At 41.2% G+C, this 16,972-nt stretch overlaps 1 protein-coding gene across 12 annotated transcripts in view; it reads right to left on the bottom strand.

Moving 5' to 3' along the window:
* OTUD7A (OTU deubiquitinase 7A) overlaps nucleotides 1-16,972 on the bottom strand; it is a 280,943-nt gene that overhangs the window by 250,246 nt on the left and 13,725 nt on the right. For 2 of the 12 annotated variants that reach the window (XM_065558332.1, XM_065558330.1), the window contains exon 2: nucleotides 10,776-10,908. The exons of the other annotated variants lie outside the window; for them this stretch is intronic. The gene's annotated coding sequence lies outside the window, so the exon portion shown is untranslated. The remainder of the gene's footprint in view (nucleotides 1-10,775; nucleotides 10,909-16,972) is intronic. 12 annotated transcript variants of the gene reach the window in all.

Raw genomic sequence — 16,972 nt, forward strand, 5'->3', positions numbered from 1 at the left:
CTATCTCCAGTCCATTAACTTCTGACTCCTCTTTCCTTCACAGTCTTTGCTTCCTTCAAACTCATATTCCCTACTCTGTCCTTTGTTCCCAATCTCACTCTCCACCCTTCTAATCCTCAGCCTTGACTCTCCAGTTTTGCTTCCTTCATTCCTGCAAACAGCTGAGCACCCCTTTGAAGAAAGTCTGATGATTTCCCCTATTCTAAATTAATTCTCTAAACATCTTGACTTTTTAAATGTTCTTGTCCTGCCAACCCCCAATGACTCGTATTTCAGCTCTTTCGACAGCCTTCAATACTACTGACTGTAAAGTGCTGCAGACTCATCTCCGAGTGATGCCAGAGTAGATAGAATCACTCAACAATGATTCTTGTTCCTTTCTGAGAGATCCCTATGATGGAACATTTTTTCTCTCATTTTTCCCTTTTATCATTCAAAATGATTTATTTAAAATAAATTAGGTGCATGAAAATGGGACCTATGTTAGCAGTTTCACAACAATTTCCATGGCAGCTTACGGTCTCATCATGTTTTTTTCATTTCAGATGGGGAACATGCTTGAAAATGGCCTCGTCTCTTTCTTCAGAATTCACCTGCTCTTGCTGCTAACCGCCTTGACGCTATACAACGTGTTGTCCAATGTCAAAGAAAAACAATGGAAGCATTCAGGTTTCGGTAGGATCTACACCCTATCACTCTGACAGTTTTTGTTGACACTGAAGTTAATGTTTAGCAGGCAGAAAGGTAAAATTTAAAATACGTGAAAAGGGAAAAAAGAAACACAAATACCATCTTATCCACCAAAGACAGCTCAAGGACCCGATTCCTATTTACTCCACTCTGTCAGTGCAAGGAGGTCGTACAATAGGTGTAAATTATAATTACATGCACTTTGAGGTCCATTTACACTGCCTTGCTGTAAATGAGACGCAAGCCCCAAGTTTTAAAACAAAGCATTGTGTTTAGTGCACTAGGTTAGCAATAGAAAGTGTTAGATAAATTCATCAGTAAAAATACTAAAGAGCTACTGTAAAAACACTTCCTCATTTTAACTCAAGGAAACAAAACAGGAAGATGTCATTTTCAACAACTTTCAGAATTCAAGCAACTGAGCTTGACTGGGACTTTTGTAGTATTGTAACTTTTAGCTGGATTTCTTCATTTCAAAGAGCACACATTAATCCTAACTACAGGAAAAAGTCAGACTCACTGGCCCTGATGCATTTGTAATAAGGCAGGCATTACCTATTTCACCAGGACTGGGATAAACTATTTACAATAGCCTCTCAAGCTACCTTTCTGCTAACACTGATGAGGCTATTTCCCTCATAACAATAAATGGGCCGTGTGTTGCTTGGCTGTCAGGTATCCCACAATGCCCCCAAATATGGAGTAAAGAGATGGGGATTTTGGTGCAAATTAAAAGGTTTTTGCTTCCCACAAAGGCTGCAGTCCTCCTACTCAAGTGGTGATATGTTTAAAAAACAAACAAGGCAAGTGTTTATAAAATTGAGATTTGGAGTGTTGTGGTAGCCATGTTGGTCCCAGGATATGAGGGAGACCAGCTGGGTGAGCTAATATCTTTTATTGGACCAACTGAAAAAGAGCTGAAGAAAGCTTGGTCTCTTTCACCAACAGTAGCTGGTCCAATATAAGATATTACTTCACCCACTTGTCTCTCTTAGAAAAAGAAGATCTAGAATTAAAATAAAAGTAGGAAAACCCTGCTGTGATGGGTTTGAGAAAGCCACTGTTTCACTCAGTTCTTAAAACCCTACTGCTTCCAATAAATTCTCCCTGAAATCTTCCTCCTTCTAGCTCTCCTGAGTCTGTAAAGAGGGAGCTGTTTGTATGGAAAAGCCTTCAGTCCTTTTATCTCCAGCAGGCCTCACCACAAATAGGGCCACAAAGATAACTATCATAGTGCTCTACATTTTCCAGCCTGCCTTGCTGCAGGCTTAAGGAGGACAGGTGGAGGCACCATGGACCATCTCCTTAGTCCTTACATTCTAGAGAAAGAAGCCAAGCTCTGATTCCAGAAACTCTTGTTGTGGGCCTCAGTAGTGGGGACAGCAGGTTGAGCATCTATCCTAACAGTGTACAACTTCCACTGGGCCCCTGATGCCATAGGAGCTAGTCTGGAACATTCCATTCATCTTTTTATAAAAAGACTAGGATCTGGTTTCTCATGGGGTTCATTCCCTAACTTTTTATTCCTTTAAATTGCTGTTTGTGGTATAACTTATAAACAAATAATCTAAGGGCATCCCTTTGGGCTCCACCTAAGAGGCAGGAGGTACTGGCCACAAAGGTGTGAGCTTCCTTCACATTCAAGTGAGAGAAAGCAGCCCCTTTTGATCAGCCCTTTGGCAAGTACAGATTTTGTAAGTGACTAGTTTTTTGAAGCCAGTGGGGATACACAACTCTCTGATCATGGAAATAATAAGCCTAGAAGAGGCCTTTGTTGATTGCATGACATTCAGGTGCACAAGAGAAATGCTGTGCACTGGAGACGCTTTTAAAAGTGTGGATCCCTTATCCTGTTCTTGCCCTTCATTTACATATTTGCCCTTAATCCATTGCTGCTTCTGAGACCAAATACTTTCAAGAGACTTCTGGATTGCGAATGAGATTGTTAAACCTTGGAAGTTAGGGAAAGTTGCCTCCCTATGCAGCAAAGGAGCAAATGCATATTTTTTTCCAAGGCTAGGAGAGAGGTAAAAAGTAATCAGGAGGAGGAAGGATTATGTCTTGCCAAAAAAAAAAAGTTTCACAAGTTTCCAACCCTAGTAGTTTCTCAAAAGGAAACACCCACAGTTTTTAACTAAAGTGAGCGAGTTACAACACTAAGTTGTCAGTTGATGAGCTCAATTTGGGTAGCACCCATATAAATGTTGCTAGCCAGGCCACCTAATAAGTTAAGAACTTTAAGTCTGCTTTATTTGTGATTGACGTTTTTAAAATATTTTATGACAAACAAAACATTGACACAATAAAACCTTAAAAACTAGAGGTCTCAAATAACTAGGTTTGTGCTAACAAAAAAGACTCTTGGTTGCTTTATTTTGTTTTCCAATAAAAAGGAAAATACTCTACCAAAGGGGAAATTAAGTTTACACCTGCTATTTGCTGCCCAGTGCAAGACTCCAGCCTTCTTGAATTGAAGACATGGCTCTAACCTAAAACAGATGTTTGCAAGAATTCACACATTATTAAATAATGGAAGAGCTTACAGATGCATGATATAGCGATGCAGAAGACTACCTTATAACATAGCTGTAATCCCATGAGTTTATAAAGGAAGCAGACAGAAGTATAAGTTAGACTAAAAAAACAACAACAGTATTTTAGTTTATAGGGTTTCAATTTTATGACATAATCAGTGAAAAACTTTCCTAAGAGAGGTTGTAAAATGCAGTACTCAATTCATTATGAAAAACCCCCATGGCATCTTACCTTAGATCCTAGCACTTTCCATCTATCATGAAAATACAATATTTTTGGTAATTTCATTTTAGTTGAGGCCTGAGAAAGCCATCTATTTTACACAGATTTTTAATAACAATCCAACTTCAGAAGCATTAGTATTTAATAGCGGACCATCATTCTGTTTTGACTAACACCACACGCTTACAGCAAGAGCTACCAGGCTCTGCTATTGAAACGATGTCATCCTCAAAGCTCATGTGTGTTTGCAAAGACTGTGTGAATCGCTCTTGAAAGATTAATGACCTACCACTTTACAAAAGCTGAGTATCTGTCTTAAATAATCTCACTTAAAATATGAAACCAAGTATGTAATTTAACAATTGTCCCACCCAATGATGCTAAAAGAGGCAAAAGGCACTTGCTTATACTTACAGTCTTGGGTGTTAAAGGTAATTTAATTGTGTAAAATAGCTGAAGAATCAAATGATAAGAGAACACTAGCTGCTTACTAATTAGGGCCCTGATGCTGTAACACTGCTCTACAGCCAAAATGCTTCTGAAATAAATGTAGTCAAACTTTACTAATTCTGGGTCACTGAGAACGAAAATGATGCTTAAAATTGTTGATTGGCTCTAGTTTTCAAGATATGCTATTGGGTCCGTATATACGACCCTTGACTTGGGAATGGCGGAGGATAAGTGAGTTATAAAGGGAAGGGATCTCAATTTAAACCAGAAATGACTAAAATACATCTTTGATTGGATCTATGAATAAATCTATGACTGGGTTTGGACAGTACTTGCTTTTTAGGCAAAACAATGAATGATGCAATCTGAAGCTGGTATTGCGTCATACATGATATGAATTGCATCATGTTATTCCTAGAAGTCATGGATGATGCAATCATAACGAAGCTTACATCACTCTGCTGAAAAAATTGCCCTATATCAGCTCTAGAAATCATACAGTGTCATGCTCTCTTATTTGTCAGTGTTTGATTTTGCAAAGGGACACATTTCTGTTTAGCCACTTTGAGCAGAGATGCCGCATACTTGTGTGAACAGTGCAGATAACTTCTGCTATGTTTGTGGTGAAGTGACTTTTGCTATGTTTGTGGTGAAGTGACTTTTGCATCACAAAAGCGCAGTATAACCACTCTGGTTAAGAAAGCCTATCACCTTTATTTTGGCTGCAAAATTGGAGATCAGGACAAGAGGTGGGCCCCACACATATGCTGCAACACTTGTGCAACAAATCTTCGCCAGTGGTTGAACAGGAAAAGGAAACCTATGCCTTTTGCAGTGCCAATGATTTGGAGAGAGCCAACAGATCATACCAGCAATTGTTACTTCTGCCTGGTGCCTCCAGTTGGGAAAGGTGTGTCAAGGAAGAAAAAGTGGACTGTGCATTATCCAAACATTCCATCAGCTATACGCCCAGTACCCCCCGGAGAAGGACTGCCGGTTCCTGATGCACCAGAATCATTCTCACTTAAGTCAGACGAGGAAGAGGATGAAACTTCTGGTCCTGAACCATCAATGTCACAGGCTTTTCCCATCCTCCTTCTCTGAACCACACCTCATAAAACAAGGTGAACTGAATGACCTTGTCAGGGATTTGGAACTACCCAAGAGTAAGGCAGAGCTGTTGGGCTCCAGACTACAGCAGTGGAATCTCCTGGCAGGTGATGTTAGGGTTTCCATGTTCCATGACCGTCAAAAGGATCTTGTCCCATTCTTCTTCATGGAAGGTGATCTTGTAGCCTGCAACAACATTGATGGTGTGATAGCAGCCCTCAACATCGTTCATGATCCAGATGAGTGGAGACTGTTCACTGATTCATTGAAGACGAGTCTTAAAGCTGTTTTACTGCATAATGGCAATGTTTTGCCATCAATTCCAGTTGGTCATGCAGTCCATATGAAAGAAACCTATGACAACATGAAACAACTTTTGAGGTGCATAAACTATGACCAACATCAGTGGCAGCTTTGTGGCGATTTGAAGGTTGTTGATCTCTTGCTTGGTCTGCAGGCTGGATACACAAAGTACTGCTGTTTTCTTGCGAATGGGATAGTCGTGCAAGAGATTCTCACTCATTTGACCATGCCCTGCGTGGCAAGGAAAAGATGGTATGGAAAGCCTTCCAGTTAGTGGCAATAAATTTTCTCGGAAACAAGAAGCCAGACAACTACAGGTTGTTGGTGGAAAACCTTCTCAAGGCATACAAAAGCCTTGGTTGCAACATGTCACTAAAGATACATTTTTTGCACTCTCATCTAGATTTTTTTCCACCGAACTGCGGAGCAGTGAGCGATGAGCATGGCGAGCAATTTCACCAGGACATTGCAACAATGGAGAAATGCTATCAGGGCAAATGGAGCCCATCAATGCTTGCAGACTATTGCTGGACAGTGACAAGAGATGCTCCATTTAATGAATACAAGAGACTAGCCAAGAAGCGCCAAGTAGACACTGAATAGGACTAAACTATGTACATAATAGTTTTTTGCCTTTTGTTTCATAATACATTTTATTTATGAAACACTTTTGCTGATTTTTAAAGTGTTACATAAACCGGACAGGTGAAATATTATCATGTAAAGCAACCATAAACACATGAAAAGACCTAGGTTTACAATTTATGATTAGAACTGTACTATCTATGTATACATAGACATGAAATGTAAAAACTTAAATATCTTAGAAACAGTAGCCAATCAGTTGTTTTAATTGTCATATTTGAATTCAGCACATCAAAATACATAATAAATAGTACATTTTATCTCTGAAGCAGATGACTTCTCAAAAACTGTAGACCAGTGTAATCTGATCCACTTGGGCAGACCTTTACACACACACACACACACACACACACACACACACACACACACACACACACAGTCCCATTAGTCAATGGGGATCTGCATGGCCATAAAGTCTACCTGCATGGACCCAGCTGCAAAATTAAGCCTAACTAGGTCTCCTTTTAAGAAAATGGCGTTAAACAGAGAACTTCCTATGCACACAGATCTCCCACCTATGGTGGCATTTTCAAGAGCACCTAAAGGAGCACACAGGCATTTAAAAAAATCCCACATCTAGTATGTCTCTCTCTTCAGGTTTTGTGGAATTCCTCTGTAGCGCTGAATATGTGCATTATGTGCATAGAACTATTCACCAGGAAGTCTAAGGCCCATAAGCACTTACCAGTTAGGTAAGTTGTACCTGAGCCAGATTTCCAATATGAACAGATGCGAGCCCTTCCTTTTGACCACAAAAGGTAACTGTACACTTATATACACTCTTTTTGTAACAGAAGATGAAAGAGCTGTCTCAACTCACTCTGACCACAGAGATACTGCTTATGTGACAAAAGCTGCTATTTTGTGTGCATTGGTGACTCAGACTTGGGCAATGGACCGAGTCTTTAAATCAAGTTTGGATGTCTTTCTGAAATATCTGATCTAGTTCAATTAGAATGTATGGCTTTTATTCAGGAATTACTGGGTGAAATTATATGGCCTGGGTATGCAGCAGATCAGACTGGATGATGCCTTCTGGTCTTAAAAATCTAATGAGTCATATGCTATGCGTCTCCAAATCAAGACAATGACAATCCATTTCAGTCAATACACAAAGAAAATAAATAATATATTGAATAACATTTAGAAACTACACTAGAGAATCATACAACTTGAGGGGGGTTGGGAGGAGGGGAGGGAATTAAGACATCTAGTCTATCTTCTCCAACCACTAATGCAGAATTACTCCCTACAGTACATTTTCTAGTCTTTGCCCAGTCTGGTTTTAAATGTCTTTAGAAAGGGATTGAAAACAAATAAATTAGAAAACATTTTTTCACTGTCTGACCATTATTCACATATGAAAGTAAACAATCTGACCTTCTGGCATGGAGTCCATTAGGTATAATAATAATAATAATAATAATAATAATAATTTTCATTTAGAACAGGAATTACAATCAAATTTACAAAACAATGAAAGTATTTTGTTATATGGTATTTAAACAAAATACTATTTATAGACCTAAAAGGAATATATAAAAATTTAAAAGAATTCCTAATGTTTCAATAGGAGTGCACTTGCTCCTTATACATGAAACAGGATCAAAAAGTATTTCCCATTTTAAGATAAAATCTTCTAGGGTGGATTAACACAAAGATTGGGTGTCCTCCAACAGATTTTCTTATACATTAATAACAAAAGGAGGAAAACACTAACAATTTAAAAAAATGTGAAAAAGAGAATTGCCATTTTTTAATAGGTGAAGGATACAAATATTTCTCTTCCTTGCTTTGGATCTTCAGATTCCCTAAACGAATTTCATTTCAGTTATTCTCAGTATTTGCCCTACTGTAATGACAAGTTTAATTAAATTACAGCAATATCATCCAGAGTGACCCACTTAGGTTGGGTGTGGATATCAAATTTAATCTAAAAGCCATTACACAAGCCTGAACTTTGTCATATTCAGTAGAACTGAGGGAGAAGAGAGAGGATTACTATTTAGGGCTGAGAGTGTCAAAGAATGGAGAGAAAATTGCCCTACCCAGCTCTTCTCAAACTCAGTATCCTCCTTCATGCCAGATTTTGGTGTTATCTACAATAGCTCATGAAATTCTCCCTGGTTCTCACAGACATCCAACACTGTCATCAGACATGAATTCAAAGAATTAAGCTTCAAGAGACAACTCCATTGTAACTGGCATAAAAAGCACACTTTTGTAAGTATTAAAATTTCAGCATAATTTCTCAGTTAAATTTCCTTCCAGATGCTCAAAACTATTAGAGATATGTTGAATCATATATAATACATACTGAAAAAGAGGATTTGGTGTTTGAGTAAGAAGTTTTTATCGCTCTACCTCTGCCGTCATTCACCTGATTTGAAATATTTTGTAATTTATTAATTGATTGTCCCTCTGTAAAAAAGATATTTTATTATACTTATTACCATTGGTGGTGTTTCAATTCTACTAAAAATGTACTAATGATTTCGGGCTTCCTGAAAGACACAGTAATGAACCAGAAGTAAAGCTGGAGAGCAGATTATCAGTATTCAGACTAATGTGAATATATTATATGAAGTCTAAATATAATAATTTTTACCACTATCTCTATTTTTACCCTTATAACCGTCAATGAGCAGTAACATTATACATGTCACTACCCCAGGCCATTTGTACACCTAAGTTGGGAGCAAGAAAAATGTGAGCAGTCTTGGAAATCAGTCCCTAATGCCTATATAGCAGGTCATATTTCCAGTCAAATGTAGAGCTCAACAAAATCTTTTGAATAAAGAGGTCAAATTATATATAAATACATTATTGTATTGTTGATTAATGGAAATATGGGAAATCAACATTTTAATAACTATGAGAGTCTAAGGTGCCTTCAAAGGCTAAGTCTGTACCTAAGAATATTCACTCTATTATTACATTAAGGCAAAGTTTTCCCCTCTGATCCACGCTATGAATCTCCCATATGGAAAGCAGAGCTCCAATGTACATTATACACTTGTTTAATATGTGCAATAAAAAGAGAACAACCAACAGATCTACACTGCAGTTGAAAAGAGTTTTTCCCTTAATGCAATATGGTTAACTGAAGAACCATACGCCACTAAACAGGGTAGTGACACAGCCCTCCACTCCCAGATTTTCACTGCAGAAAAGGCTCTGCGGGTCATATTGGATCACAAGCTAAATACGAGTCAACAGTGTAACACAGTTGAAAAAAAAATCACTCCAGGCTGTATTAGCAAGGGTGTTGACTGGAGTATTGTGTCCAGTTCCAGGCACCACATTTTAGGAAGAATGTAGACAAACTGGAAAAAGTCCAGAGGAGAACAACAAAAATTATTAAAAGGTCTACAAAACATGACCTACAAGGAAAGACTGAAAAAATGGGATTTATTTAGTCTGAAGCAATAGCAAGGTACATACATACCAGTGGGTTTCATTTTCAGTTGCTTCATTTTTCACAAGATTGCAACTTGGGCAGCTGGATCCTATAACTAGGGCCCTACTAAATTCATGGTCCACTTTTGTAAATTTCACAGTCAAGCATTTTAAAAGTCTTGAATTTCATGGTGTCAGATATGTAAATCTTAAATTTCATGGTGTTGTAACAAAGCATGAATATGTATTTAAAAATCAGCAAAAAACAAACATGTAAAGCCCTTAAGTCAGCATTTCTCCAACTGGGGGTCCCTACTCAAGAGGGGGTTGCAAAGTTATTGTGTGTGGAGGTGGGGGTCAGAGTATTGCTATCCTTGCTTCTGCGCTGCCTTTAGTGATGGTCAGCCAGAAAGCAGCTGTCTGGAGACGCAGCTCTGAAGGCACTCCTGCCACCAACAGCAGCGCAAAAATAAGGGCAGCGAGACACAATACCATGCCATCCTTACTTCTGCAGTGCTGCCTTCAGAGATAGGCACCTGGCCAATGGCCAGCAATCTCTGCTCTGCAGCCATCCAGCTCTGAAGGCAGTGCAGAAGTAAAGGTGGCAATATCGCGACCCCTACAATAGCCTTGCAGTCCCTTTTGGGTCAGGACCCCAGTTTGAGCAACACTATGTACTGTACTTTTGTATACTTTTACCTTATAGTATAATATAGGGTAAAAATATATAAAAGACCAGATTTCATTGAGGAGATCAGATTTCACAGTCTGTGACACATTTTTATAGGGCTCTACCTACAGCAGATGGAAAATTTCAATCAATAGTCAAAGCAACAAGGAGAGGGAACAGAAGAGAGAAAAGGATACCTATCAATCCTGTTTGATTTGGGAGTCTGGAATAATCTTTTCAGGGCCAGTTCAAATAACTCCGGACCTGCTGCAAGTTTGTCATCCATACACAAGGCCCAAAAGTCAACGTATAACTATCTTCACTCCATCTTACCTCAGACAGCTCTGCCATACCAGCTGGGGGGAAGGCTGAAGTTTCATAAAGCAGAACCAATATATGTCCTCGACTAATATGTCAAGAACTAATGTATGTATTTTTCCCCTCAAGGGTTTCAAGAAATCTCCACAGAGGTCTCATGAATCAGCTTGTTCGCCACACCAGGTGGTAAATATCTCACTAGCTATCATTCCTACTTGGTGGGAAGCCCTGCGGCTGCAGGTTTGGCTGTATTATGTGAAGCAGCCCTAGCTACAGCCAGTGTAGCTTAGTGTTTAGAGCACTGGACTGGGACTCAGGAGACCTGGGTCTATTCCTTGCTCTGCCACTGACCAGCAGGGTGACCTTGCACAAGTTACTTGATCTCCCTGTGCCATAGTTTCCCTATCTGTAAGAGGGAGTTAGCAATACTGACCTTCTTGGTAAAGTGCTTCAAGGTGTGCTGATGAAAAGAAGTAGTATATAAAAAGTTATATATCATCATCATCTCAGAAAATAGGCATCAACACATCATTCCTCCATCAATTCAGCTGGGTCCCCAGGAATTCCTAACAGAGATGTAAAAGAGTTGGAAATACCTCAGTGCTACAGTTTAAGAACCACCACGCACCTATCGTCCTGGTCTTAGGTGAACATGTTTAGGTTGGGACACTGATGCTGTACAGTATAGAAAGCCAGAGATGGGTTTGGATCTGCTGTCAGCTCACTCTCCTTCAACAAGAGCCAAGACTTTCTGCTTTTCAAAATGGGACTCAGGGGCTTTTTGAATTTCTTACTCCAAGTCTGTCTGTAGTTGAATCTCACCTCAATAAACAGATTTGTTTTAACTCAGATCTCTTTAGAAAAAGAAATGTATTTTCATTTTAGAGGAAGTTTGTAAATGTTTGATTAGAACATGGACAATTGCCACTAACCATAGATGTTCACTGTATCAGGTCATTGAGTATTTGGGGCCAAATTCTTTCCTCAGTTACACTCATGAAAACTCATTGACATCTGTAAGACTGCATGGGGGTAACTGAGAAGAGAATTTGGCTCATTGGTTCTATTGATTCCAAATGCCACAATTTTCAGGAGAATAGACCCATGCAGAACAAAGAACTGATTAGCGTGTTCATGTGTGACTAGTAGTATGGAGAAAAGTGAACATACAAGATGCATGTGTGAGGTATACTTTAATAAGATACGTTTCCAGTAATATTTGCAGGTTTGAAGAATTGACACTAACTTCTTCTATATTACCACAAAGCCTCTCTCCTTATTTAACATGCAATATATGCAGTGACCTAATTTAACAGTGCAAGGCTTGAAGAAAGAAAGGAGAGCTGGTAAATCCAAATGTACATAATATCATTGCATTCCAACTGCACAGACATGGGAAAGTGCAGGACCAACAGAGATAGAACCATTGCATCTCACTAGCAGAACTGTGCCTCAATAATTTTAGGAAGTAGCCAATGGGACTGTTTACAAACAGTCTTTTAAAAACAAAAACATAGAGCAAGTTCTCTGGGAAACTGTTCTTAGGGGCTAAGGATTTTTGTGCATCAAAAGGGTTTTTGAAAAATGTAATAAACATTGCCGATAAGCTTTGGTTCAACTCATTTATCTTCACAGCAAGAACAAACCCTATTCATACTATTATGCTAAAAGAAAAAGAAAGGAGGTCACATACAGTGCTTATTATTTCAAACAATAAAATTATGAGTACTGTCAACTCACCCATTACCCTGAGTAAAATGTAACAGTAAAAACAGAAGATAAACATAAGTTCCCATAATTAGAGTTTTGCTCGCTGAAGCACTGCTCTTCTAGTGTTCAGGATTTCATTGCATCAGGTAGATCAACTATAAATAATCTCCTCTTAGAGCTATGACATACCCTAGTCCTACAAAAGGAAGAGGGCTAATCATGTGTTTGGGAAAATCTAGTCATTTGTTTCCTCCTTCAAACAAAAGTGCTTTTCCATACCATCACCAAGAAAGAATGCAACAGCACTGAGCAAACACATATATATGGAGCTACAGTTTGTATATTTTGTTCCAGAAAAACATGCCAAGTATTTTTTATTGATAGTATCACCCAATGTTCAGCTTGCATCATTTGAAATGAGGAGAAGAGGAGCCTTTTTAAGAGATCTCTCTTATAGGAAGTGTTTAAAAAAAAAAATCTGGCACGATTAAATCTGCTGTTTTCAAAAGGCAAAATTTTTGCCCTTCCCAAGCATGGAGTATGAGAAGAGTGAACCAGGCCCATTGATCTGCCATTCACTGCTTTACAATTTTTGTTTCAAAGCCTACAACCCTAATCTCAAGAAAAGTGCTGTTTATGGGCCAGATCATCCCCTATATGAGCACATCCCACATAAGGGCCAGTGAATGACATAAATCTATGCTCCAGACATTTCCTCATAGTCATTTCAGTGGGGAGGGAAGGTGGCTTCCACCCCATAGACTGGACAGCGTATTCCTTGAGATTTACCAAACACCCAGTGCCAAAGACGCTGCCTGCCATCCACCTTAATTGCTCCCCAGCCCCTTGGCAGAATATCTCCCAAGGAGCAGCGAGGACGTACTTGTGTAAGTTAATGGTGACAGAGTCCTGTCTTCCTTGGTTGAGCCACACTAAATTGTTAATCTTAGATTTTGTTGGGAACAAAGAAACAAACAGGAATCCTTTTTATGAAGCATCAGTTCATATGTTACTACTACTTATAAAAAAGTTGAGACATAAATAGTCACTATTCCCTTTGTATCCAGAGTTGCACATAGCAAGAAGAACAACATTTAGATGTGAAGCAGCCCTAGCTACAGCCAGTGTGGCTTCTCGCAAAAATAAGGCATCTTTTGCAGGAAAATAAAACATGAAATTTGAGTATAGGTATAACATAGGTTTCTTTAAGGCTTGCAAACTTTCACTTATCGACAAATATGTCACAAAAATTCACTTTCATGTTAGGAAAAGATGTGGGTTCTCTTGAATGGAAAAAAATATTTTAAAATATTAAATTATCCATCTTTATCTATATATATCAAGAAACAAAATAAATAAATAATCAATCAATCAATCAATCTCAGGGCTGAATGGCTTGCTATTTTCTGCTCCCTCAAGGAGGAAATACTTTCCCCACTCTTGATTTAAATCAACTTTGTGTTATGGTGAACTGGAAAGAGAATGAAAGAAAGAAAAATTACAGTGGATATTTTAAAAATCTTTATCTCACAAAGGGCACAGAGACTTGATCAACTAGATTAAAAAGAAATGTTATAACCAGCTTCAAACCACCACATGACTTTGAGCTGTTTAGGCATGAAAATGAATCTCTTCTGGTGGTAGAAGATAATGATTTATGTTTTCAAGTTAATTGAGGTCTAAACTGCAGTGGCATGACGTTTGGTGTCAGGAATAGCATAACTCTGCCGCATCAACTGCTTTGAACACTGGTGGAGAGGAGTCAAGCTGGGGACATTTAAAATGACTGCACATTCTGCAGGGTTTCTGGTCTGAGTACTCTTTGCTTATCTGCTGGGCTGCCAAAACTATGACCACACAAAGGTCATATGCTCATTTCAGTGAGTGCCAGTGAACAAGGGCCTGCTGAATGCACAAAGACAGCTTGCTTGAAAGAAGATCCTCCTGAATAATAAGCAATGAAGAGTTTGTGACCCACACTTAGTCACAAACAAGGCCAGATTCAAGCAAATCTGGGCCCCAATGCAAAGGCATTCTATTGGGTCTCCCAGCTGCAAGTTCTAGGATTCCACGTGCAACCCCTATCATCCTATCTGCCCCATCCTTCTTCCCTAGCTGGAAAGGTTCTCCCTCTGGTGGATGAAGGAGTGAAAATAGGCGTCAGGCTATGGGTTCTAGGTGGCCAGGCCTGGTGGTTGGAGTGGTGGTCGAAGCCAGACACAGGGCTGAGGAGAGATCTGTAACAGAGATCTGGGGCAGACTGTGGGTCAGAACTGGAGTCAGTCTGTGAACAAGCCAACTCAGGATTGTAGTCATAGTCAGGCTAAAGGTTGAAGCCAGGTTGGAATTAGCACCAGGGTTGGGCGGGTGGGGAATGAGGAAGCAGCTGCAGAGCTGGACTGAGTCAGGAACAGAGCTGGAGTAAGGTCAGGGTAGGGCACAGACAAGGCTGAAGCAGGCTGGAACAAGGCTGAGGCAAGGCTGGAGGCAGGAACAGAAATCACATCAAGAGCAGGCTGAAAGTCTTAGGAATCTGTGACAGCGCAAGGTGGCAGGAGGGTTCCTGGCTGAGTAGTGCTATTGCACAAACTAACTTGAAGCTTGGCGGTGCGGGGGGGAGGGAGCTCAGTGAAATACCTGTGGCTGGGTGTCCTCTGAGGGTATGTCTACACTACGAAATTAGGTCGAATTTATAGAAGCCGGTTTTATAGAAATCGGTTGTATACAGCAGATTGTGTGTGTCCCCACATAAAATGCTCTAAGTGCATTAAGTCGGCGGACCATGTCCACAGTACCGAGGCTAGCATCGACTTCCGGAGCGTTGCGCTATGGGTAGCTATCCCGCAGTCTCCGCCGCCCATTGGAATTCTGGGTTGAAATCCCAATGCCTGATGATGCAAAACAGTGTCGCGGGAGGTTCTGGGTACATGTCGTCAGGCCCCTCCCCCTCCGTCAGAGCAATGGCAGACAATCGATTTGCACCTTTTTACCTGGGTTACCTGTGCAGACAACATACCACGCCAAGCATGAAGCCTGCTCAGCTCAGCTCACCGTCACCATATGTCATCTGGGTGCCGGCAGACGTGGTACTGCATTGCTACACAGCAGCAGCTAATTGGCTTTTGGCAGTAGACGGTCGAGTATGACTGGTAGCCTTCATCGGTGATCTGGGTGCTGGCAGACGTGGGGCTGGCAGACGTGGGGCTGCATTGCTACACAGCAGCAGCCCCTTGCCTTTTGGCAGTAGATGGTGTATTATGACTGGTTCGATCAGATGATGGCTGAAACTCCGTATGTCCCCCAGTCATATTCTGCTGCCTTCCCAATGATGATGGTGGCTATCAGTCGTAGTACACTATTTTCTGCCAAGCGCCCAGTATTTTCTGCCAAGCGCTCAGTATTTTCTGCCAAGAACTCAGAAGATGCTGAGGGCTATCAGTCATGCTGCACCGTCGTCTGCCAGCTTAAGATGTAAAAAATAGATTTATTCTGTATTCATTTGCTTCCCCCTCCCGCCGTGAAATCAACGGCCTGCTAAATCCAGGGTTTTGAGTTCAATCTTTGGGGGGGGGGGGCATTCTGTGTGACAGTTTGTGTTTTTCCCTGATGCACAGCCACCTTTGTTGATTTTAATTCCCTGTACCTGTACGCCATGTCGTCACTCACCCCTCCCTCCATCCCTCTGTCAGACAATAGTTTCGCGCCTTTTTTCAGACCAGACGCCATAGCACTGGGATCATGGAGCCCGCTCAGATCACCGCGGCAATTATGAGCACTGTGAACACCATGCGCATTGTCCTGGAGTATATGCAGAGCCAGGACATGCCAAAGCAAAACCAGGACCAGCTGATGAGGCGATTGCAGCGCGGCAACAAGAGTGATGAGGAAATTGACATGGACATAGACCTCACAGAAGGTACAGGCCCCAGCAATGTGCAAATCATGGTGTTACTGGGGCAGGTTCATGCCGTGGAACACTGATTCTGGGCCCGGGAAACAAGCACAGACTGGTGGGACCGCATCGTGTTGCAGGTGTGGGGCAATTCCCAGTGGCTGCAAAACTTTCGCATGCGTGAGGGCACTTTCATGGAACTTTGTGACTTGCTTTCCCCTGCCCTGAAGCGCCAGAATACCAGGATGAGAGCAGCCCTCACAGTTGAGAAGTGAGTGGCGATAGCCCGGTGGAAGCTTGCAACGCCAGACAGCTACCGGTCAGTCGGGAATCAATTTGGAGTGGGAAAATCTACTGTGGGGGCTGCTGTGATCCAAGTTGCCAGGGCAATCAAAGACCTGGTGATATCAAGGGTAGTGACTCTGGGAAATGTGCAGGCCATAATGGATGGCTTTGCTGCAATGGGGTTCCCAAACTGTGGTGGGGCGATAGACGGAACCCATATCCCTATCTTGGCACCGGAGCACCAAGCCACCGAGTACATAAACCGCAAGGGGTACTTTTCAATGCTGCTGCAAGCCCTGGTGGATCACAAGGGACGTTTCACCAACATCAACGTGGGATGGCCGGGAAAGGTACATGATGCTCGCGTCTTCAGGCACTCTGGTCTGTTTTGAAAGCTGGAGGAAGGGACTTTCTTCCCAGACCAGAAAGTAACCGTTGGGGATGTTGAAATGCCTATCGTGATCCTTGGGGACCCAGCCTACCCCTCATGAAGCCGTACACAGGAGGAGGGCTGTTGGTTACACAGGGGCTGTAGCGGCGGTCTCTGCTCCTGCTGCCTTTCCTGCAGCTCAACCATACGCTGGAGCATATCAGTTTGATGCTCCAGCAGCCCGAGCATCGACTCCTGTCTTCTGTCTGCAAGCTGACACCACCTATCCTCTTGCCTTAGCTCCTTAATTTTCACGCGGCACAGCTGTGCGTCCCTGTTATGGCCTCTGTCCTTCATGGCCTTTGAGACCTTT

The sequence above is a fragment of the Chrysemys picta genome, chromosome 10 (assembly GCF_011386835.1).
Source record: "Chrysemys picta bellii isolate R12L10 chromosome 10, ASM1138683v2, whole genome shotgun sequence".
In the NCBI taxonomy this organism is placed as follows: Eukaryota; Metazoa; Chordata; order Testudines; family Emydidae; genus Chrysemys; species Chrysemys picta.